Raw genomic sequence first — 26,485 nt, 5'->3', positions numbered from 1 at the left:
ACATGTGTATGTGTGTGTATACTATTTAATTGTTGGTTGGAAAGAGTCCATTGTGTTAAAATATAGGTATTTTTTTAAAAAAGAAAACAATACTTCATAATTTTCTATCAGCATACAGAACTCATTAAAATAAAAACCCCAAACCCAAACCTAAAAACAAAAACAAAAACAAACTTTTACAATGTGATTCTAAGTATCCTTGTAGGAACTAGGGAACAAATGTAGATGCAAGTTTTTAGAATTGACTCTTTACAGTTTAGGTACAATAATTATCCAATAGATAACTTCAATTCAACAAATATTTATTCAATGCTTTCTAGGCTAGAATTGAATTGCTACTATAGTCTCTATTTCCTTATTTCTCTAAGAGAATACTTCAAGTCATTTTTGCAGCTGTGTGTTCCTGTCACTAGAATTTAACTATGCTGTATGTAAAACAAATAACAAAGATAGTTTCATGCCCTCAAGTAGATAATAATGTTAAAAAAAACATACCCATATTTAAACTATTTATGAGAGTGAAATGTTACATTATAAAGATGAATATTCCAGTGCTCCTGAAACTTGGATATATTTTTCCAGGTTATTTGAATCTTGTAGTTTTATCTAATTGTATTTATTGACTTCTTAATAAATGTTTGGTTCCAAAAAAAAATATCCCATTTGATCAACAGCATTGACGTAATGATCAGTGAGATACAGCAAATAAACAGAAATGTAGAGGAACCATTTTTTTTTCTGTTTCCCTCATTCTCTGTCTCCCTGTCTTGAACTGTCCTTTCTTTTCTTCTATGGTCTTTCTTTTACCATGCTAGCAGTCTCTGTAAGCAGAGCTTTTGTGTGATACAGTATCAAAAGCTTTATAGGAAAAAAAATGGATTAATTATGTTCACTGTTCTCCTTTGTTTATACTTTCTATACTTGCAGAATTTAAGCAGACCAAGGGAAATGCATGTCTAATCACAAATGCAGACCATTCTTCTATGCATTTCTTATTGTAACTTGTCACATATTTAAAAGGCCTTCTCTGCTGATCAAAAAAACAAAAACAAAAAGCAACTTCCTAAAATTAGTTTCCTTAAATACATCTTACGTGTTACTATTACTTAGAAATTTGGACCAAAATTGCATCCTCCCCATATAACTTGTGGTGCTACATGAAAAATTTATATATTTATACACGCATTTCTTCAGAGTTATTTAGTTTTTGTTAATTAATTATCAAATATCAGATGGAATCTCTTGCCTTTCATGAACACTGCAACAGAAATACTTCTGTCATTGGATACCTATATTTCCTGTCTACCTGTTTGTATTCCTGAAAGGGAATAAGCATCTCTTCACCCATGTAGTCTCAAAAAAGAATCAGAAACGCAGGGCTTGGAAGTTTGAAAACAAACAAAAGAATTCTAGCATCTGCAACAAATGGGAACAAAAATGTACTCGGCATTGTATAAAAACTGGTTTGGTATGAATTTGATAACACAAAAGGAAAAGTTGCATCTCTGAATGAAACAGATTAACGATGAATTAACTTTAGTTTGATGACAAGGAGAAGGTCCCAATTGATATAAATTTCATAGAATAGATAACTGAATGCTAGAATAAGAATCCTTTCCGCAATGTTGCTGACAGAATGTCAATCACCTAGTCTTTGTCCAAAGACTTCCAATGAGGGAGAATCCATCACATCTCAAGACAGCTCTTGTTACTTTTTGGATCACTCTCATGAATAAGCTTTTCTTATAATGAGCTATCATTCTGTACAGCCCTCCCAGAACCCAGTTCTATCTATCCTCTGGAAACAAGTAGTCCTGAAAATATTTGAAGACAGTTATCTTATTCTACTCCAATCTTCTCTTCTTCAGGCTAAACATGCCCAGTTTCTTCAATTGATCCTTGGATAGGAGCTTAAGGGTCTATTCTTTTTTGCCCTCATCTGAGGGCACTTTCAGCTTATAAATGTCCTTAAAAGAATGTAGTTCCCCAAACCCTATATATATATATATATATATATATATATATATATATATATATATATATATATATATCCACTGAGGGCAGAGTAAAATGGGACTATCTTTCTTGCTCTGTATAGCCCAAGATATTAGTTTGTTGTGTTGGGTTTTTTTTTTAATCACACTTCACATTAAGCTTATAAATTCCTCCTAGTCTTTTTTAGTCAAACAGATTTTGAACTCACCTTGCACCTGTGAAATTGACTTCTTAACCAAGTATAAGACTATTCATTTATCCCTATTAAATCACACATTTTTTACCTAAGCTGATTTCCTCACCAGTTGAGATGTTTTGAGATCTGTCAACATTCAGTGTGTTATCTACTCTCAAAGCTGTGTCTGATCAAACTTCAATAAGTATTCCATCTATGTATTTACCCAAGACATTGATTAAAAAGGACAAATCCCAGGAACACTCTTATAGATATCTTCCAAATTGACATTATTGAATTAATAGTGACTTTTCAGATAAAACTATTCTCAGGATTATGAATTTACCTAACTGAAATAAATAAATTAACAGTTACTTTTTGAGTCTGTCATTTATTCATTTTGAATTTAGCAAACTTTTTATCAATTATTCAACTTTAGTTTTTAAAAAGCCTTCCAACATGCTTATTATGTACCATAATACTTAAATGAGGAAAAAAAAGAAAATTTGGATATCAAAATCTTTTTAAAACTAAAGATATGAATAATTGAAAAAAAGAATTAAATTGATAAAAATATTCTGAAAGATTCAAAGCATTATTATCCATTCAATTCAGTGACTCTCGTGTAATTTCTTTGCTAAACTTGAATATATTGCAAGAGAAGACTGTTCATATAAAATGCCTTTTCACTTTTATTTTTTCCACAGAATAATTCCAGACACTCTAGTCCTATACAAATATACATGCATAAACACCAAATGTGATTGGAGCGGCTTCTTAAGCGCTGCTGATTAGAGAGCACCTCAGGTGCAGTCAGGGCATAAGGCTGCATCCCAGGAACACATTAATCAACACATTCAAGGAATGCATTAATCAACACTGTGGCATAGTCTGGCATGCTCCATTGTTTAATTGTAACACACTAAAGAATACACAAAGCATGAATCTGAATTAGAATTTCTACAACGTTACTGGAGGTGGGGGGTAGAGTCTGCTCAGGGTTTTATGTACCATATCCTACTCAACACTTTCTAAAGACATTATTCCCTCTCATAACCCTAATAGCCTGATTTTTGTTTTCTGAAATATTCAACCAATAACTATAGCTAAACTATTTATTAAAAGTAGAATTAATTTTTTGCCAGTATGAACACTTCATTTTTTTTCTTTGCTATTGAAAACTAAAGACATGATTTAACTCTACTTCTCATGTGATCTACCTTTGATATACCTTTCAGAATTAAAGATTCCCTTCAACCTCTTGCTCTTTCCAGGGACCCCAGATAAACCTGCTGTCAGAATTTAATCTTTTCAGTGAGCAGCCATGGATGAAATGTCCAGATGTCAGAAGTGGAGATGACAAGACACCCCCATAGCACATATGCCTACTTTTAGACATAAACTAAATGTTTTATGCCTATTGGTGGCTGTATAGAAACTTGAGTCTACATAGTCACCTAAGATTACATATACATATGTATATATGCATACATACACACAAGCTTGTCTTACCTCACTAGGTTATAAATACTAAAAGAGTTTAGACAGGAAAGGGAGAAGAGGATAAGTATTTAATATCTACTATGTGCCAGGTACTGTGCTAAGTGTTTTACAAATATTACCTTATCATAAAAGAGAGAAAAATGATCCACATGTGCAAAAATATTTGTAGCAGCTCTTTTTGTCATGGAAGGGTATTGGAAATTGAATAGATGCCCAACAATTAGGAAATGGCTGAGCAAGTTAAGGTATATGAATATAATGGAATATTATTGTTCTCTAAGAAAATAGTGAGCAGGGTGACTTCAGAAAATCCTGGAAAGACTTATATGAACTGATGCTGAGTGAAGCAAGCAGAATCAGAAGAATACTGTACAGATTATGTGATGATCAATTATGATAGACTTAGCTCTTCCCTGCAACGCAATGATCTAAGAAAATTCCAAAAGATTCATGATGGAAAATGCCATCTACACTCAGAGAGAGAAGTATAAAGACCTGAATATAGATCAAAGCATACTATTTCCACCTTACTGTTGTTATTTTTGTTTGTTTAGTTGGTTTTTTCTTGTGTTTTTTTCCCTTTTGATTTGATTGTTCTAGTACAATATAAAAATATGGAAATATGTCTAAGAGTGTTGTACATATATAACCTATATCAGATTACTTGCTGTCTTGGGAAGAAGGGAGAAAAAATTTAGAACACAAAATCTTAAAAATATGAATGTCGAGAACTATTTTACATGCATTTGGAAAAAATAAAATGCTATTGAGAAAAAAAATAACAAATATTATCTCATTTGATCCTTACAACACTATTTTCATCCCCAATTTACAGGTGAGGAAACAGAGATTAAGTTTGTGAGGCTGCATTTAAACTGAGTTCTTTCTGAATACAGGCCCAGTGCTACTGGGCCACCTAGCTGCCTCATAGAATTATTGGTTTAATATAATTAAATAAATGTTTGTGCTTAATAAATATTTTGTTTCAAAAATGTAGGTATATTCAAAGGTAGCATGTCCTACCTAATGAATAGAGAACTGACATCATAGTCAAGAAGACCTGGGTTGAAGCCCTTCATCTGATAAATAGTAATTGTATAATCCTGGACAAGTCACTTAATTGCCCAGTGCTCTAAGGAATTCTCTTAAGTTTATAAGTTGAACAGAAGGTAGTGACATGCATCGGTAGAGTTCCCTGACTTGGAAGTTCCCTATGCCAATGAAATTATAAGACCAGCACCTATCCCTAATATTTATATAACAGGTCATTAAAAATATTAGTCAATACATAATATTAAAATTAGAGCCATCTATAACTTTACTTTTTAATAAATGTTTTTCATATAAAGAAATATTTTAATATAAAACCATCATAAAAGACTGATTTACTAGCAACATGTTCTTTGCTGACTCCTTTTAAAAAGTATAAATAAAAATACAACACTCATAACATATTGGTAGAGTGACATGAGTAGAATACAAGTTCCTTGAGAGGAGAGGCTATCTCATTGGATTTATATTTCCATGTGTACCACAGAGCTTGATACAAGTAGACAATAAATGTCTAATGATGATTGATCAGTCACAATAAATGAATGTACATCCAGATAGTAAATATTTTCAAAGATCTTAAACACTTAGAACCAGACATCATTTACACAATACATTTACTTATGTAATTCTCCTCTCATCCCTTCCAATCACCCCCAAATCAATTTTTAAGCATGTATTTTCTCTCTAAAAACATAGTCAGGGGAGAGTGGTGGGAATTATGCAAGAAAATTGATTGCTTCTGCCACTGTAGATATAATTTCCTTTCTGGCTGAACCTCTGATGGGCTGTTTAGAATGGATGAAAAGTGTTGAAGAATGAATTGAATTCTTAAGCAATATTTAGCATTACAGAGATATTCATATCTCATGAATTACTCTTAAAAAAGCCTTCAAGGGGCAGCTGCAGCTGTTGACAACAAAGACACCCCAATCTGGGAAGGTGGGCTAATGTATGTCACATAGAGGTAAAACAATCTCCTCTCCAAAATCAAGGGGATAGGGCATAAAATATATGAATAAATACAATATATAAACTTTTTGAAGAGAGAAACTGTTTTATTTATCTTTGTGCCCCTACAATGTTTACATGTACAATGATCATAAATATAAATCTACAAGGAACCTTGGAAGATATCTAGTACAATTTATTATTTTGTGGTTGAGGAAGCTGAAGTCCAATATCAAAATGACTTGCTCAAAGTCATATAGTAGTAGCAGAGATAAAATTTTAACCCAAATCTTCTGACGCTACATCCAGTATGCTTTCCCTTGTAATTAATATTTTTACATACTGATTCAGATTTTGTTCATTTCTTTTTTAGTTGACTGATGCAAAAAATCAATAAATCATTAAGATGACAAAGATCCAAATACTATTTTGTACAAATTTAGAACCAAGTTTCAATGTGCATAAAGACATAATCATAATATATTATCATCTGTCAATGCCAAAATATTGATAAGTATCAGTGTAAATGACATTAGAGTAACATGCCTTTGTGTAACCTTCAGCTACTCATTTCATGTATCTGGGTCTCAGCTTCCTCCTCTCTGAAATGAGAAAGCTGGACTATATGACCACCAAAAGGTCTATTCTAGTACTGAATCCTATTCTTCTTCTTTTAAGTTAAAATTTTTAGATTCAAACTTTTCTCATTGTATAACAATATTGATTCAGGTTGTTGGATTTTATTACACACTATGAACTCTCCTCACAAGATTACATCATTTAAATGCCTTGAGCTTTAACAAGAACAAAAAAAAAAAAAAAAAAAATCACACCATGATAAAGGTTTGATACTCATCAGTGAAACTCATTGTTGATGCAGTACAAGCAAAACAGATTTTACAATGATATTGATTTGTTACTTAGGGTATAATTTCTCTTCCCCTTCATTCATACATAATATCTACTTGGGAAAGAGAAAGTCATATGTTTTGCCAAAAAGAAAAATGCCACTTGATCTACAATAAGTACCTCCAGCAGTGAATCAGATTTTTCCTTTTCAAAGACATTACATTACTAAAATAGACATTACTAAATTTTAAAGTATAGCATGGATATTATTTTTCTTCAGGGTAATGGACAAAAAAGGAAATCACTAACATCAAATTCAAGTCAATTCAGCAAACATTTACGAAATCCCTAAAATGTGATAGGGATAAAAAGGTCTTTTAAATTTCCACTATTAAGGAAACTATATCTGCTATGTGGGTAGAGATGAGGATAATATAGAAAATCTATATAAGTAAGAATAATCCAATGTAGGGAGTGTTGGGGTTCAAAAAAGAGCTTTAAAGTTCTCTCAAAATTTAATAACAAGGTAGCATCTCAGTAACTAGGATGGAGTGGGGGTGGGGGAATCAGAAATCAGAAAAAAGATTTTAAGAGCTATTAGTTAAGGGATGAATGCATTCCAGATAAAGAAAAAAGGCAGTGCAAAATTCAGATTTTGGATAAGATGCATTTGAGATTCTAGAAGGGCAGCTACATGGAAAGCTCCAGCAGGAAATTGGAGATAAGAAATAAATTCATAGAAGAGATTCAAGCTGGGTATGGTAATTTGATAGTCCTAAAAGAATATATGGAGATGGATAAGCTTACCCATGAAAGAGTATAGAAAGAGAAGAAAATTTAGGGCAGACTCTTGAGGAGGTAGGAGCCACACAATTCAAGAAGTAATCATCATATGATTTCAAAGGGCATAAAGAAGGCCACTTACTGGCTACTGCTTGAAATCCCACCACTACCACTTCATCACTTTGGTGTGAGGTTCTCTGGGGGTACAAAGATTGTGCTATTAAAAAACAAAAAAGGAGCCTGTGAGATAAAAACTTTGTCTTCATAATTTTAACTGAAGCTGGCTCTACTCAAAAGTCTCACTACTATGATGACTGTGGGAAAAGCTACAGAAAACTCTAAGGAGTTAGTTACATAAAAACTCCCTGACTGTCAAGTCGAAGGTCAAATCCCTGAATAGCCTGGGGATGTCCTGAATAGGAACAAGCTTCAGAAATGCTGAGAATAGCAGCAAGTCACAACAAAGTCTGTTCATTGTATTGCAAGGGAAAGGAATGGAGAAGACACCCAATATTTAGTTTCGACCAGATTAAACCATTAACAGAAAGAAAAATGAGACATTTTAGTGGCTCTGATGAAGCCTGACAGCCAAAAAAGTTAATTCAGTAGCCTTAAAAAAAAGGCAAGCCAAAACGATCAAAAAACTAATAGGCATTCAAAGAGGTGGAATTGTATTTTATTCTACTTGTGAATTCAGAAAAGAGGTTTTAAATCCCATGTCTTTTAAACAATAAGTAAAAGAGAAAATTAAGATACTCAGGCCAGAGAAATTCCCTTAGAGACCAGAAAGGTAAGTGCCATCTAAAATGGGAAATCACCTGTTATAGGGCCCATTACGGTTATCTGTAAAGGTACAATGCAATTCTTTATACTTGTCCCTCTTTGCTCCTGAAAGGTTTTTGTTTTGTTTTGACTTTTCTCTATTAACTGTCATTCGTAAGTTACCAACACGGTATTGCTCTCTTTCCATTACTCTGAAGTATCTCATAACATATTAACTTACAGCAAAGAGAGCTGACTTATCTCATTCTTAAGTACCAGTATGGTATGTTAGAATATTGTGATTTCCTACTTAATAATAGTAGGGAAATTTGTTCACATCCCAAATAGTTCTATTAGAATTAGTTTACCTAATTCTCTGCTCTAATGGACATTGCTTTTAATGCATTGCTTCACATTATAAGTGGGTCTCACTTCATGCAGCAATATGATTTTTTGAAAAGTTATATATAAAACAGATTTACTCTTGAAACTCAAATTGCAGGTTCAAGACACAAATCAAAGGTTTAGAGTTGGAAGGAACTTAAAATTGATCTATGCTGTCCTTGTCAACTAAAAATACATACTTCAATACTTCAAAGAGTTGTGATTTCATCTATATGGGACATTCCTTCCCCAATAGAAACTGTTAGTACTCCAAACTTCAACAGAGCCTTTAAATGAATTGCTCTAGAAGGAAAAAAAAAACATGACTTGGTTGTCAACATTCTGGCAATCAGCTCCTTGCCAAAGAGAGTCCTTGATCATAATTGTACTCTGAAAAGGAGCAAAAAAGAACTATCAAAATTTGACAGCTTTCAAGAACTCAGGATTATATCCATGCTACAATGGCATATTAAAGTAGGAACCTACTACTTGAGAAGGAACGAAGGTCCTGGAATATGATATTCCAAAAGGCTAAGGAACTTGGTATGCAGCCAAGAATAACTTACCCAGCAAAAATGAGCATCGTTTTCCAGGGAAGAAGATGGACATTTTACGAAATAAATGAATTCCATCTATTCTTGATGAAAAAAACAGATCTACACAAAATGTTTGATCTTCAAATACAGAACTCAAGAGTTTTCTAAAAAGGTAAAAAAAATCTTGAGAACTATATTTCTGCCATAAAGATATGTAAAGAACACATGTATAATTTGTCCTAGAAACTAGCAGTGGAAAGGAAATTATATCATAAAAAAGGATAAAGTGGTGGTACTACATCTCATGAAGAGGTAAAGGTAACCTATTATATCTGAGAGAAAGAAAGGAGGGGGATGAACATAGTGTGTATCAATAGACTTATTCGATTTATGGTGAAACTTCTTCCACTTCATTGAAAAGTGAGAGGGAAGGAGTAAGCTAAGGGGAAGGGAATATAAAAATTGTGAGGAAAAGGGGTAAAATAGGGGGGGGGACTTTAAGGTGAGAGAGGGATTACTAAAAAGGGAGGGCTGTGAAAAGCAAGTGGTGCTCACAAGTTTAATACTGGGTAGAGGGGGTAAGAGGGAAGGAAAGGAGAAAAGCATAAGCAGAGGTTAACAAGATGGCAAGCAATATAGAATTAGTCATTTTATCAGTTTTCAATACGAATGTCTATGTTTGCAAAGAAATATTACTGGTTTCTTAGGCTTAATTAGTAGTTTTGGAACAGTTTAAATTCTATCAGCTGAATAAAAACCATCAAAATTGAATAATACATATGAAATCTCCCAATGGAAATTATAAGTCTATTTTGATGTTTGACTAATTAACATTTTTAAAATCTAAATATTTTCTCAAATAAAACTTTTTAAGAAAAAACAATATACACTTTTAATTTAACTATCATAAGACCTTGAATGCTATCCATTTTTTTTAGTTAAAAGTTAGTGAGAAATAAATTCCATTGGGTAGATATCATTGTTGAAAAAAATAAAAGACTATACAGTTCTCTGTAACATGTTCTAGATCTCCAAATAAGATTTGCTTCCCCATAGCAATAGATGACTACTAAGATGGCATTGAAGGCCTACCAATGCTATCTCTGTTTTAAAGCTGATAAAACTGAACCATAAAAAAAAGCATAAAACAAAAAACTAACTTTAAAACTTCCCAAATAGGACTTCCGGCCAAGATGGCGGCGTGGAGGCAGACAGCTGCTTGAGCTCCTCGTTTTCTCTCAGAACTTACTTCATGACAAGCCTCTGACTTAATGCTTGACCCAGAAAGAAATCCACAAATTATCACCAAGAGAAGACATCCTTGAAAGGTCTGTGTTTGTTCGGGGGAGGGTCAATCAGACTGGGCGCAGACTGAGGGCAGACAGCCAGAGCACGACAGGAAGCTCACACAGCTCAGACCAGAGGGGGAGGGGTGTGATCTCTGCCGTTTCTGGGAAAGGGCTTTTGCCCCAGTGTGGATGCTCCGTCTTGGCAGCAAGCCAGGAGCAGCAGAGAGGGTGTAAACACCTGAGGTGAAGATTAAAACCCCAGAAAGCCAGCGTCTCTCAGAGCCCGGCCACCCCCAACCCCCACCTGGACTGACTCGGTGCGTTCTCAGAGCCTCAGAGTGCAGACTCAGTACAGTCATTGCTGTTCTGTTAGTGGCTCTCTGTTGCCCTACCCCCAGTCTGTAGAGGAAGCCCATTAATAACATCCAGCCCTATCCCCCGCAAAACAGACCAATTGTTTCTCTTGTCAGTTTGTTTTCTTTGATTCCTACTCTGACAAAATGAACAAAAAATTCAAAAGGGCTCTAACCATTGACAGCTTCTGTGTGGAGAGGGAGCAGACTTCAAATGCTGAGGAGACTAGGAACAGAATGTCCCCAGATGTATCCCCTGGGAGGGATATAAGCTGCTCCTCAATACAAAAGAACCTCATAGAGGAAATCAAAAAGGCTCTCACAAGAGAGCTGGAAGAGAAATGGGAAAAGGAAAGGGAAGCTTGGCAAGAGAGCCTGGAGAAGTCATCCCATGCATTCAAAGACAGAATGGATAAAGAAATCAAATCATTGAGAAACAAGATTAGTGAGCTGGAAAAGGTAAACAACTCCAAGGAAAACAGGATTAGTGAGCTGGAAAAGGTAAACAACTCCAAGGAAAACAGGATTAGAGAGCTGGAAAAAGAAATCAGCTCTCTAAAAAATAAAATGGATAAAATGGAAAAAAATTCCATAGAAGATAAAAACTCAATTGGACAATTACAAAGAGATATAAAAAAAGTGAGTGAAGAAAATACATCATTGAAAATTAGACTGGAACAAGTAGAAATGAATGACTCAAGGAGAAACCAAGAGGGAGTCAAGCAAAACCAGAGAAATGAAACAATTGAAAAGACTGTCAAGTACCTTACCAGAAAGACAACAGACCTAGAAAACAGATCCAGGAGAGACAATTTGAGAATAATTGGACTCCCTGAAAAATGGGAGGAAAAAAAGAGCTTGGACACCATTTTCGAGGAAATTATCAAAGAAAACTGCCCAGACATTTTGGAAACAGAGGGTAAAATAGACATTGAGAAAATTCATCGATCACCTACTGAAAGGGACCCTAAAATCAAAACGCCAAGAAATATAGTGGCCAAGTTCAAGAACCATCAGACAAAGGAAAAGATATTGGAAGCTGCTAGAAAAAAACAATTCAGATATGGAGGATCCACAATAAAGATAACACAGGATCTAGCAGCATCCACATTAAAAGAACGCAGGGCCTGGAACATGATATTCCGAAAGGCTAAGGAACTTGGTATGCACCCAAGAATAACTTACCCAGCAAGAATGAGCATCGTTTTCCAGGGAAGAAGATGGACATTTAACGAAATAAATGAATTCCATCTATTTTTGATGAAAAAACCAGACCTACATAAGAGGTTTGATCTTCAAATACAGAACTCAAGAGACTTCTAAAAAAGGTAAAAAGAAATCTTGAGAACTATACTTCTGTCAAAAAAAATATGTAAAGAACATATGTACAATTTGTCTTAGAAACTAGAGGTGGAAAGGAGATTATATCATAAAAAAGTGTAAAGTGGTGGTACTATATCTCATGAAGAGGCAAAGGTAACCTATTATATCTGAGAGAAAGAAAGGAGGGAGATGAACATAGCGTGTATCAATAGACATATTCGATTTATGGTGAAACTTCTTCCACTTCATTGAAAAGTGAAAGGGAAGGAGTAAGCTAAGGGGAAGGGAATACAGTAATTTCGAGGAAAAGGGGTAAAATAAGGGGAGGATCTTTAAGGTGGGGGAGGGATCCTAAAAAGGGAGGGCTGTGAAAAGCAAGTGGTGTTTACCAGTTGAATACTGGATAGGAGGGTAAAAGGGAAGGAAAGGGGAAAAGCATAAGCAGGGGTTAATAGGATGGCAAGCAATATAGAATTAGTCCTTCTAACCATAAATGTGAATGGGGCAAACTGCCTCATAAAGAGGAAGCAGTTAGCAGACTGGATTAAAAGTCAGAATCCTACTATATGTTGTTTACAGGAAACACACCTGAAACAGGATGAGACATTCAAACTAAAAGTAAAAGGGTGGAGCAGAATCTATTATGCTTCAGGCAAAACCAAAAAAGCAGGAGTAGCCATCCTCATCTCAGATCAAGCAAAAACAAAAATTGATCTAATTAAAAGAGATAAGGAAGGGCATTATATCCTGCTAAAGGGAAGCATCAATAGTGAAGCAGTATCAATATTAAACATGTATGCACCAAGTGGTGCAGCATCTAAATTCTTAAAAGAGAAATTAAGAGAGCTGCAAGAGGAAATAGATAGCAAAACTATAATAGCGGGAGATCTCAACCTTGCACTCTCAGAATTAGATAAATCAAACCACAAAATAAATAAGAAAGAAGTCAAAGAGGTAAATAGAATACTAGAAAAGTTTGATATGATAGATCTTTGGCGAAAGCTAAATGGAGACAGAAAGGAATATACTTTCTTCTCAGCAGTTCATGGAACCTATACAAAAATGGATCATATACTAGGGCATAAAAACCTCAAAATCAAATGCAGTAAGGCAGAAATAGTAAATGCATCCTTTTCAGACCATAATGCAATCAAAATAACATTTAATAAAAAGCCAGGGGAAAATAGACCAAAAAATAATTGGAAACTAAATAATCTTATACTAAAGAATGATTGGGTAAAACAGCAAATCATAGACATAATTAATAACTTCACCCAAGAAAATGACAATAATGAGACATCATACCAAAATGTGTGGGATACAGCCAAAGCAGTAATTAGGGGAAGTTTTATATCTCTACAGGCCTACCTGCATAAAATAGAGAAAGAGAGGGCCAACGAATTGGGTTTACAACTAAAATTGCTAGAAAAGGAACAAATTAAAAACCCCCAGACAAACACAAAACTTGAAATTCAAAAAATAAAAGGTGAGATTAATAAAATTGAAAGTTAAAAAACTATTGAATTAATTAATAAAACTAAGAGTTGGTTCTATGAAAAAACCAACAAAATAGACAAACCCCTAGTAAACCTGATTAAAAAAAGGAAAGAGAAAAAGCAAATTGTTAGTCTTGAAAATGAAAAGGGTGAACTCACCACTAATGAAGAGGAAATTAGAACATTAGTTAGGAGCTACTTTGCTCAACTTTATCCAATAAATTCGATAACTTAAATGAAATGGAAGAATACCTTCAAAAATATAGCTTGCCGAGATTAACAGAGGAAGAAGTAAGTAGTCTAAATAGTCCCATCTCAGAAAAAGAAATAGACCAAGCTATTAACCAACTTCCTAAGAAAAAGTCCCCAGGACCAGATGGATTTACAGGTGAATTCTACCAAACATTTAAAGAACAACTAACTCCAATGCTATGTAAACTATTTGAAAAAATAGGGATCGAAGGAGTCCTACCAAATTCCTTCTATGACACAGACATGGTACTGATACCTAAACCAGGTAGATCGAAAACTGAGAAAGAAAACTATAGACCAATTTCCTTAATGAATATTGATGCTAAAATCTTAAATAAGATATTAGCAAATAGACTTCAGAAAATCATCCCCAGGATAATACACTATGACCAAGTGGGATTTATACCAGGAATGCAGGGCTGGTTTAATATTAGGAAAACTATTAGTATAATTGACCATATTAATAATCAAATTAATAAAAACCATATGATCATCTCAATAGATGCAGAAAAGGCATTTGATAAAATCCAACATCCATTCCTACTAAAAACGCTTGAGAGTATAGGAATAAATGGACTATTCCTTAAAATAATAAGGAGCATATATTTAAAACCTTCAGTAAACATCATATGTAATGGTGATAAACTAGAACCTTTCCCTGTAAGATCAGGAGTGAAACAAGGTTGCCCACTATCACTATTACTATTCAATATAGTACTAGAAACTCTAGCCTTGGCAATAAGAGCCGAGAAAGAGATCCAAGGAATTAGAGTAGGAAATGAAGAAATCAAATTGTCACTTTTCGCAGATGACATGATGGTATACTTAGAGAACCCCAAAGACTCTGCTAAAAAGCTATTAGAAATAATTCAGAATTTTAGCAAAGTCGCAGGATACAAAATAAATCCACATAAATCCTCAGGATTTTTATACATTACCAACACAATCCAACAGCAAGAGATACAAAGAGAAATTCCATTCAAAATAACGGTCGATAGTATCAAATATTTGGGAATATATCTACCAAAGAAGAGTCAGGAATTATATGAGCAAAATTACAAAACACTTGCCACAAAAATAAAGTCAGATTTAAATAATTGGAAAGACATTCAATGTTCTTGGATAGGCCGAGCGAATATAATAAAGATGACAATACTCCCCAAACTAATCTATTTATTTAGTGCTATACCAATCAGACTCCCAAGAAACTATTTTAATGACCTAGAAAAAATAACAACAAAATTCATATGGAAGAATAAAAGGTCGAGAATTGCAAGGGAACTAATGAAAAAAAAGTCAGAGGAAGGTGGTCTAAGTGTACCTGATTTAAAGCTATATTATAAAGCAACAGTCACCAAAACCATTTGGTATTGGCTAAGAAATAGACTAGTTGATCAGTGGCATAGGTTAGGTTCACAAGACAAGATAGTGAATAAAAATAGCAATCTAATCTTTGACAAACCCAAAGATCCCAAATTTTGGGATAAGAATTCATTATTTGACAAAAACTGCTGGGAAAACTGGAAATTAGTATGGCAGAAACTAGGCATGGACCCACATTTAACACCACATACTAAGATTAGATCAAAATGGGTCCAAGATTTAGGCATAAAGAACGAAATCATAAATAAATTGGAGGAACATGGGATGGTTTACCTCTCAGACTTGTGGAGGAGGAAGGAGTTTGTGTCCAAGGGAGAACTAGAGACCATTATTGATCACAAAATAGAACATTTTGATTACACCAAATTAAAAAGTTTCTGCACAAACAAAACTAATGCAAACAAGATTAGAAGGGAAGTAACAAATTGGGAAAAAATTTTTACAGTTAAAGGTTCTGATAAAGGCCTCATCTCCAAAATATACAGAGAATTGACTTTAATTTATAAGAAATCAAGCCATTCTCCAATTGATAAATGGTCAAAGGATATGAACAGACAATTTTCAGATGATGAAATTAAAACTATTTCCACTCATATGAAAGAGTGTTCCAAATCACTATTGATCAGAGAAATGCAAATTAAGACAACTCTGAGGTATCATTACACACCTGTCAGATTGGCTAAGATGACAGGAACAAATAACGTTGAATGTTGGAGGGGCTGTGGGAAAACTTGGACACTGATGCATTGTTGGTGGAGTTGTGAAAGAATCCAACCATTCTGGAGAGCAATCTGGAATTATGCCCAAAAAGTTATCAAAATGTGCATACCCTTTGACCCAGCCATACTACTACTGGGCTTATACCCCAAGGAACTACTAGAGAAGGGAAAGGGACCTGTATGTGCCAAAATGTTTGTGGCAGCCCTTTTCATAGTGGCTAGAAGCTGGAAGATGAATGGATGTCCATCAATTGGAGAATGGTTGGGTAAACTATGGTATATGAATGTTATGGAATATTATTGTTCTATAAGAAATGACCAACAGGAGAAATACAGAGAGGCTTGGAGAGACTTACATCAACTGATGCTGAGTGAAACGAGCAGAACCAGAAGATCATTATACACTTCAACAATGATACTGTACGAGGATGTATGCTGATGGAAGTGGATTTCTTCAACATAGAGAAGAACTAATCCAATTCCAATTGATTAATGATGGACAGAACCAGCTACATCCAGAAAAGGAACACTGGGAAATGAATGTAAACTGTTATTTTTACCTTCTGAATCCAATTCTTCCTGTGCAACAAAAAATTCAGTTCTACACACATATATTGTATCTAAATTATACTGTAATATATTTAACATAAAAAAAAAAAAACTTCCCAAATAGACTTTTCAACTAACTGATCTTATTGAGTGACTTGAGAAAGCACATGGACAGCACTATCTCAAAAGATTTTTGAGATATATTTGGTAGTGTAGGGATGGAAGAAATGACAACATACACATAATTCTTTCCTCAGTTAAATTATAATTGCTTATAAATTCAAACTCTAGTTCCTACAGAGGCATATTTGTTTATTCTTAGAGTTTCTGTTCTAAGTTCTGTTCTCTGTACAAGTTTCACATTTCATGGTTTATTAAATCAATCTTAATAGAAAAAATATGGAGTGCTGCCTTATTTTCTTGGGATTTACTCTACAATTTAACAAACAGTAAAATCAATAGTTTTGAGTGTATAGTCTCCTACATTCATCTTAAAGCTTTTAGATGTGAAAATATAAGTAAATATGGGAATAGGACACATCACATTAATAATAAATAGGATCAAATTGTGCCATCTTACAGCATTATACCCTTCTTCCATTAGTGCTTTTTTTTAAAAAGAAGAAACAAACTCCTACCTTGTAAAATGGCCTTCTGATATAAGATCTTTTTTCTTTTACTCTTCTATACCATAGGTCTCTTCAGCAGAGCCCTGTGAGTTGAGAAAGAGAGAATATAAATATAAGCCAGACATTTACTAGTCAATCACATATGTCAATATGTTAACTTTGACTTGACTCCCTGATGGGAAATAGCAATTAGGGTTGTAGCCCTGGAAACAAAGACAAACTGTGAATTAAATTTGCCAAAGCATATTTCTTTGAGTTAAATTAAATAAGACAGCTAAAAGGATATAAGAGTTGATTAGAACTATATTGTCATTATCCTCTCAATAAGTTACCAGCCAGAGAAGTCACTGCTAAAATTATCCTGTCAAATTTGAAGTCATAAATTTTGGGGGTTTTGATCATATTATTTCTAAACTCAAAGGGGAAAAATATTTTTTTTCCTGTGTGCTTTAGAGTACATGAAAAAAAAATTTTCTGTATTGAATTTGTTAAAGTTTCTTAAGGTTTAAAAACATAGAGAAACATCTCTGCAAATTCACAATATATGATGCAAATGATAGTATCATAGAAATTAGTGGATATTTATTATTTAATCTAAGCTAAATTTATGATAAAGAAGCTAGTCTTCCTTTGGTATTAAATTCCTGCTGATAAGTTAGAACCTTCTCTAAAGGAATATTAGAGAAATTCAATAGGAAAAAAAGGATTTATTTTAATCAGCATAGTCAAATATCCCACAGATATTTGGGACAAAGAAAATACTTTTCAGTGATCCCCACAGTATCATTTCTTTTATACTCCTCCTTTTCTTTTTTTCAAAAACTGCCAAGTATGCATTGTGTAATGGTATTTTACCAAAAAAGGAAATTGTGAATGTGTAGAGCTTGCAATGACACCTGAGCAGATTTCAAAGGAGGCAAAGGGAAATCCATCCATCTTTCCATGCTTGCTTACTTCTTCCCTCCCTTCCCCTCCTCCTTCCTTCCCTCCCTTCCTCCCTCCCTCCCTCCTTTCTCTTTCTTTCTTTCTTTCTTTCTTTCTTTCTTTCTTTCTTTCTTTCTTTCTTTCTTTCTTTCTTTCTTTCTTTCTTTCTTTCTTCCTTCCTTCCTTCCTTCCTTCCTTTCTTTCTTTCTTTCTTTCTTTCTTTTTTCTTTCTTTCTTTCTTTCTTTCTTTCTTTCTTTCTTTCTTTCTTTCTTTCTTTCTTTCTTTCTCTTTCGTCTTCCTTCCTTTCTTTCTTTCTTTCTTTCTTTCTTTCCTTTCTTTCTTTCTTCCTTTTCTTTCTTTCTTTCTTCTTTTCTTTCTTTCTTTCTTTCTTTCTTTCTTTCTTTCTTTCTTTCTTCTTTCTTTCTTTCTTTCTTTCTTTCTTTCTTTCTTTCTTTCTTTCTTTCTTTCTTTCTTTCTTTCTTTCTTTCCTTTTTCCCTTCTTCCCTTCCTTCTTCCTTCCTTCCTTCCTTCCTTCCTTCCTTCCTTCCTTCCTTCCTTCCTTCCTTCCTTCCTTCCTTCCTTCCTTCCTTCCTTCCTTCCTTCCTTCCTTCCTTCTTCCTTCCTTTCCTTTCTTCCTCCCTCTTTTCCTTTTTCCTATCTTTTTTCCTTCTTCCATCTTTCCCTTTCATGTATTTTTACAACTCATTTCAACTCAAAAATCTAGGGAGCATAATGTCTAGTAAAGGAATGATTCTATAACATATTTTGGGAAAACTCAGCCATGCCTGCTTGAGTTAATGACAAAGGTACTAAAACACTTTTGACTCTTACTAGATAAAATTAAATCTCCATGTCTTTGTTTGAAACCTTGAATATTCCCAAAAGCTTCTTAGTGATGGTTAATCCATAATACCTGCTCATATACAGCCTATTACAAGACTACTTATTCACAGTAATGATTAATTATGTCAAACACTTTTCAAAAAACAATTCTTTTTTTTTTTATTTTGATCCTTACTCTTTCCTCAAATAAGCATATTAATTGCCTTCCATTCCCCTAACATAGTTTTCTTTTCAGGACAATGGGAAATCTCCCTTACCTCCCACCCTTATCTCACAACTTTAAAGCAAAAAAATACAGGGCACCTGGCAAATTGATCTGGGCAAGGGGAGGTGGTATGGTTAAGCTATATCATTGGCCAATGTCATGGAAGTTGAGAGGTTGAAGAAGAAAAAGAAGACCGGAGTGTTTGCAGGGGGTGATGATTTAGGTGGGAAAAAAAGGCTGTGAGCTAGGAAGTGAACTTTAAAGGAAGATGACTGTTGTTGAATACTGGTGACAGAGGAAGTATCTGAAAATGATAGTAAGGAGCAAGGAATATGCTAACTCCTTCTGACCCTGTGCCTTTGGTGATGTGAAAGGAGAAATCAGTTTTAAAGAATTTATCAAGAACAGGACTTCAGGACTAAGCTAGATTTCAGTGGGCACCATAAAATGAAAGGAGTGTGAGAGAAGAGAAATCTAGGATGAAGGGGAGTTTAAAACAGAAGTTTTTAGAGAGCATAATGAAAAGAAAGGATAAAAGAAGGTAGAAGGAAAGTTAAGGACAGGCTTACAAAGAAGGTTGAAATAGAAACAGATGGCATATTTTGCGTTACTACTGATTACTCTCCTGAAAACTCCCAGTGATCTTGAGTAGCCAGTGTAGCATGAGCTCTCCCCAGTCAAGCAGAGCATTAGGTTTTATCTGCACCAGTAAACAGGTGAGTTCAGGAGTGGACCATAATCAATATAGACACAGTGTAATTGGATAACTGGTGGCTTGCCAATGGGGGGAAAAAAATCAAAAAAACAAAAACAAAATCAAAACAAACAAACAAAAAAACACGACTCCTAGATAGACTCCTTTCCCATACATCAGTGCCAAAGTCTCAGCTACCTTAAATCAATCACAGTTCAGAAGGAAGGATATTTCATTATTTTGTGTCAACTTTCTATTTCCAACATCAAAATATGTATTTCATTGTTTTTCTCTCAGACTAGTGTTACTTTTTCCTATTTAAGGCAAAACTAAAAAAAATCAAAAAGTCAATATGAGATCAAAATTGCTTTATATGTTCTTGTCCCAAAATATAAATACCTAAGTTTAAATATCCAACAAACTTAAAGTCAGTCTGACTTTCAACATGTATATCAATCACAGTATGAAGGAACTTAATGGTCTTCCATTATAATGTAATAAAAAAAAAAAACCCAACATTTTAAACAGACACTTGTCTTGTCCTATTAATGAAACAGAAAAGATTCCCTTAATAGGGAATTTCTCACTGCCCATAATGTAATTTCATGTAGAGAACTCTACCTTTAATTACATGACTCAGTATTATGTACTGCTAGGTAGCTCATTTCTCTTCTTTGAACAAGAATTCACAATAGAGCACACAATCAAAAGTTCATGCTACATAGTATAAATTGATCGGCAATCAGCTAGACATCCTTGAAATCCGGGCTAATCTACTCTTTGTAATACAACTGAGAATATATTCAACATATTTCTTTCTCCTGTTTCACTGAGGAAGATTTCTGAAAAAGTGCTCTTGTTAAAAACCCAGCAAGGGCTAGTTTTATCTAAAAAATGTCAACATTTTACTCAATTTGACCTATAGAGCTGCTTCCTTTTTCAATTTACTTGAGCTCATAACTGTCCTGTTTTCAAGACCAACAAAATAAATGTAACTTAACGATAATTTTCAAAGTAACAAATAGGTTCAATAAATGAGGATAATTTTGTGGGTTTGTATTTATTATCATGTATTCTGTAAAATTTCATATTTGCAAAGTTATTTTGCTTTGGATGCTACTGTCACCTTTCATTTCTTACAAACTTATTTTCAAATTCTGTTCTTTAATCTTGCCAAATTCTTAACCAACATCAAGGCTATATTAGCCCACAAAACTTTTCATTTTTCTCTTCATTTCCTGCTTGTGACACATTATTTGGATTGAATTTGGGGTCCATTCATAATCATGGCCTAGAGAGAAAGGGATGAATAAACAATTCTGTCGAAGTTGGCATTTATTTTTGGTTTCTCTGGTGCACGCAAATCACCCAGTTGACTTCTGGTTTAACTTGGCATCACAGAAAACTAATCACATTTTGAAACTCAATTATATCATTACCTGTGACATATGTAATTCCCAGAAAAGATAACTGTGGAAGTGAAAAAAAAACAAAAAACCTCAAAAGTTTTCTATGAGTCATTTGCTTAAATGCCTGGAGCACTAAGAAAGAACATGGAAATAGGGGAGTGCTAACCAGCTATTGCCCATACTGTGACCGGATGAGGTTCAGTGGAGGTAGTGACTCAGACTTCTGGCACCAAACTTGACCTGTAAGAAGCCAAGCCATTCATATGGCTCCTGACCAGATTGGGCACAATCAGGACACTTGGGAAGAGTTCCATTCCCTAAGGGTACTTCTTAAAAGCTGGGACAAAAGCTTAACAGTGATGTATTCAGATCACTACTGAAGCTGTAAAGTCCATGAAGATACATGTCATATCTTAACTAAACTTAGCCTCCTATTGCCCAGCACAGTGCTAGGTACATAAGAACTTCCTAATTGATTACTGCATGAACTTGATTATATTGACCTGTATACTAATCTTATCTTTACCCTTCCAAATCGGATATTCTGTGTTTTTGTGATTTTATGGTTTCTATGGATGTAAGAGGATTATACAGAAATCTAAGCACTGAAAGAGCTTAGTTGGAACATTCACATTTCTGTTGGAAAATGGAATAGACTTGTTCTGCTTGGTTTCAAAGAACTCAAATTTTACCTATCACTTGTGTGCCACAGGCAAAGACAGGATTCCAAATCTGGAAAGTATTATCCCATTAATTCCATCTCTTACAATAATGAATTCCTTTAAGGCCCAGCTCATGAGCCATATCCTATGTCCTTCCTGGTTTCCTTATTCAGCTTCCACTTTCAACATTTTCATATAGTATCCTCCCTCACAATAGAATGGGAGTTCCTTCTGTTTATATAATGCTTTAAGGTTTCCAAAGTATTTTACATATGTGACCTCAGTGTACATATGAGCATTGGGAGGTAGGTCCCTGGAGGAAGGTACTATTATTATAATCCCCATTTTACATATGAGAAAACTGAGAGATTAAGTGATGTGCCCAGGGTCACACAGATGGTAAGTGTCTGACAAATTTTCCTGTCTCTCTAATCCACTGCACTACTTGGCTATCTAGCTCTTGAAGAATGTATTTTTTTTTTTCTGTCTGCTACACTAGAATCCCTTGCTCTCTTGACTTGCAACACTAAGTAAATTTCAAAGTACTATATACATATGGATTAACCTTGGATAACTACCACCATTTTATTCTTTCCTGCAGTGCCCTGAGAATTGAAGGAGAAAATCAGGAAATCAAGCACTTACCCATATACATTTTTACTACCTAACTTTCACTAGGCTTTGTGCATAACCACATCTCCATTCAACTAATTTTGACTCTCTCCAACAAATGGTTTCAAATTTTTGTCTTTCTTCGGGTCCCTAATGACACTCCCATAACCTACACTTAAGGAAGTTTTAACCTTTTAATTCATTTATAAGACTGAAGTTATTTTTGCTGAACTCTATTAACTCTCTTGTTCCATTCTTCAATCAATCAATGAACCAACACCATGAAATACTTATTGTGTACCAAGAAGTATGCTAGGTATCAGGCAGAAGTGAAATAGTATCTGTCCTCAAGAAGCTTGCAATCTAAGTGGGAAGGAAACAAGATCACACATACACAAATATATAAATATCTGGTACTTTGTTTTGAGGGAAGACTAGCAGGTGGTGTGGGATAGTATTAGGAAAGCTTCATATAGAAAATAATACTTGATCTAAGCCTTGAAAGCAACTAGGAATCCTAAGAGATAGAGTCAAGAAAAGAATGGAGAACCTTGAAAAGGCATGGAGATAGAAGATTGAATATCTTCTGGGAGGAAAAGTAGCAAAGCTAGTTTTGGTGGAACCATAAAGTACATGAAATAAGATATAATAAAGCTGGAAAGGTTGCTTATAGCCAAAGCATCATCATTTTCTGGCCAGTCTTTTTCCTGAAATCTTTGTAATTGGAATTCTATTTCTATTATTTTACTGAAAGTTCATATTCCGAGATCCCAATGACCTCTAAATCATTGCATTTAACAGTTTCTTTTTTTAAACTGCTCATTCACAGTTTTCTCTAATTTTTGATACTCTTAACTATTTCTTTCTAGTAGATATTCCCTCCCTTCTATCTGTGCTTCCTATTCTCTATCAATTCTTGTCCTCTGATAATTTCATTTACTCCTATAGATTCTATCACTAAGTCTTTGAGGGTGACATATTTTCAGTTCTCATTTTCTTCTGAGTTCTAAATCTACATTTGCCACTGGTGAAGACAGGACTATGTCTTACCCCAACTTTTTAACCATCCAGTAGCTCATATGGGCTTTCTAAATTGTAGGTATTTGATATTTATTAGTTTAAATTGACCTGTGCACTTATCTTCTATTTCTCCTTTCTATATCTAGTACAAGGTCTTATAAAACAGGTGTGTAATAATTGTTTGCTTAATTAAATTGAATTGCTGCTATGCCCTAATGCTTTTGTTGTTCAGTTATATTTGATTCTTTGTGACCCCATGTGGGATTTTCTTGGGAAAGATAATGAAGTGTTTTGACATTTTCTTCTTTAGCTTATTTTTCAGATGAGAAATTGAGGCAGGATTAAGTGACTTGCTCAGCACTGATGAGGTCCTGAGTAACTAGGTGGGGTTGCCAGAGAAAGCCTGTAGTACTAGTATTTTATAATATTTCCCTCCACAAGCAGAGAAGAGCATTGATGGGGATCAGTGCATTCTTACAGTCCCACCCCTATGGAGGTCTTGGGAAACCCTCAATCAGAAAGTTAATATGTGATGTAAAACCCCTGAGGCTAAATTTCCCCTGGAAATCTGTCCATGGGCCACACCTTCTGAATCCCTTTTGGGTGTCATGGCACTTTGCCTAATGGTGTCTTTCCTCTGACCCCTTCCCTCATTGTTGGGCCAATTTAACAACATGTTGGACAAACTTATACAATCTTCCATTCAGATTCAATTCAATAAATGCAAATCAGGAAAAACTATATAATATGCAATATGTTTAACATCTTTTGGTCTTGAGCCTTTGTAAAAGATGACCATTTGTTTGTGAAGTTACCCTGTGGAAAAATAATCTGATAGAACAAATATTTGTGCTTTGAGTATAAACAATTTGCAGTGACTTGCTTATGTGGCTTTCTTTGACACTTATAAAACTGACAGGAGTTGAATCAAGGGGGACATTAATAACTTCATCTGATTACTTTTTAAGGGCTTGAACAAAGGAACCAAGAGCTTTATTTTATTACTACTCTTTAAAATATTAGTGCTAATCCATGCTGTTGTATGAAAAGTGTTTAGGCAAGCATGAAATGCAAATATGGAAATAAGAACATAATCAAATTGGCCACATGTTCACAATTTAAATCGATGTCAACTTGTACATCTAATAAGAAGGTAGCAGATATTTCTGTCAATTCCATATATAGATAGAATTCTAATAGAGGGAAGCCAAAGATTTTTTTTTTAAATGCATAGCAAAAATATCTGACCTGTTGTTGAAAGTTGGGAAAGGGGGGGTCCCAAAAATTTGGGGTTCCAGACAGGGTGTCACCAGGTATTTCAAAAGAATTTGAATGCTTGAACCCATCGCCTTAGCCAAGAGGCCAAGCTCTATTGCAATAGTAAGGCCAGACTGAATTTTTTTTTGTCATTTTTTTTATTAATTTTTATAATTATAACATTTTCTTTGACAGTACATATGCATAGGTAATTTTTTTTTAAACAACATTATCCCTTGTACTCCCTTCTGTTCCGAATTTTTCCCTTCCTTCCTTCCACTCCCTCCCCTAGATGGCAGGCATTCCCATACATATTAAATATCTTATAGTATATCCTATATATATTGTAATATGTGCAGAACCGAATTTTGTTGTTGTTGCAAAGGAAGGATTGTATTCAGAAGGCCAAAATGAATTGTAAAGGGAATTCAGCAGAGAAACAGAAGCAAGAAGATGCATTTATCTACCTTTTTAGCATTGATATGTTAATTCTATGGATCATAGGTAGGAAGGAATTTGGTTCTCATTGACCAGATTATTACTGGTCAGATAATCAGTCAGCAATGAATTGAGGAATGGCCTTGTTCACTATCAAACAGATTATTGTTCCTAGATAAAGAGTGTGGGAGGCCAGACTCCAAAAACCAGAAGATTTAGGATTTCCTGACTTATAGTTAGAACAAAATCACCCTGTCCATAAAATCAAGGGACCACAAAATCATATTTCATCACTGTGACCATAATAGAGTAATTTTATATTGTTGTTTTAAAATCCAGAGAAAATGTATTCATGCTGACTTTGAAGCCAGGAATAACTGGGTTCAAGTTCTTCCTCTGAGCATTGGCTACAAAGGCAATTATTCTGGGAACCTGCAGACCAAGATCATCATTCATGTCACAGGAAAACAGTCCTTATGAAACACCAATCCCCTCAATTTGAATGTCAGGAGTAGCTCAGCTTGTGGGGTTTGCTGCTACAGCAACGACTCTGAAGACTCACTTGAGGAATGGAAGATCTGTCTGGACACCAGCAGTCTCCAGCCCAGACTGTCAATGGGCCAGAGCCCAATGACCACAGCCTGAATGTACACAGATGAACAAGACCCTACTGTTCTATGTCATTTCTAGGACAGTCAATTACATCTTTGGGTTGACAATAGCAGGAGCAGAATGCCATGTGGCTACCCTGGCTCAGAAACTGCCACCATTGTTAGCAGTCGCTAGCCAGCTTTATTAAGTACTTGCCAAGGACCCTATCTTCTTTGTAGACTTGATGAGATCTCCAGAATGAATGCTTATACAGATAATATATTTTCTCCAAAGCCAAGAAGAGCTTATAGAACACTTTGAGATCCTGTGAGGATAATTTCTGGAAATCTTCTTACCCACATTCCTGAATTCCTCTTATTTTTATCTATTATATAAAAAAAATTAATACTTATCAGAGAGGTGACTTATCAGGGATCGGGGCTAATAAGGGACAAGAACTTGAATTGTTTGTTTTTAAATTTCTTACACAGTTTTTAGATGTTTGTTTTGGTTTTCCACTTATTGCAAAAGACATGTATAAAAAACAAATCTTACCTTTAATAGATATTAGCTGTGTGTTCCTGAGCATATCTTACTTAATGATCATTTTTTTTTAAACAAGTCACTCTAATTTTACAAACCACTTTAGAACCTTTATTCCTCAATTTTGTTCTTCAATCAGACATGAGCTGACTAGGAGATCTCCCACTTTTTATGTTACTCACAACTTCCTGATTATTTGACATGCTTATTGAAGTGAATTTGAGGTCTTTTCAAAATCATGTTCTGGAAGGAAACAGATGAACAAAAACAAACCTTAAGGGAAATTAACTTGCATGTGTTTTAAA

At 34.5% G+C, this 26,485-nt stretch overlaps 1 protein-coding gene across 22 annotated transcripts in view; it reads right to left on the bottom strand.

Moving 5' to 3' along the window:
* The window catches only part of NRCAM (neuronal cell adhesion molecule), a 321,288-nt gene that overhangs the window by 138,070 nt on the left and 156,733 nt on the right, over positions 1–26,485 (bottom strand). For all 22 annotated transcript variants that reach the window (XM_074268305.1, XM_074268307.1, XM_074268309.1 and 19 more), the window contains exon 3: positions 16,991–17,064. The gene's annotated coding sequence lies outside the window, so the exon portion shown is untranslated. The remainder of the gene's footprint in view (positions 1–16,990; positions 17,065–26,485) is intronic.

The sequence above is a fragment of the Sminthopsis crassicaudata genome, chromosome 5 (assembly GCF_048593235.1).
Source record: "Sminthopsis crassicaudata isolate SCR6 chromosome 5, ASM4859323v1, whole genome shotgun sequence".
Lineage (NCBI taxonomy): Eukaryota > Metazoa > Chordata > Mammalia > Dasyuromorphia > Dasyuridae > Sminthopsis > Sminthopsis crassicaudata.
Note: the sequence above shows the minus strand (reverse complement) of the source record. Positions and strands in the feature narration are given on the sequence as shown.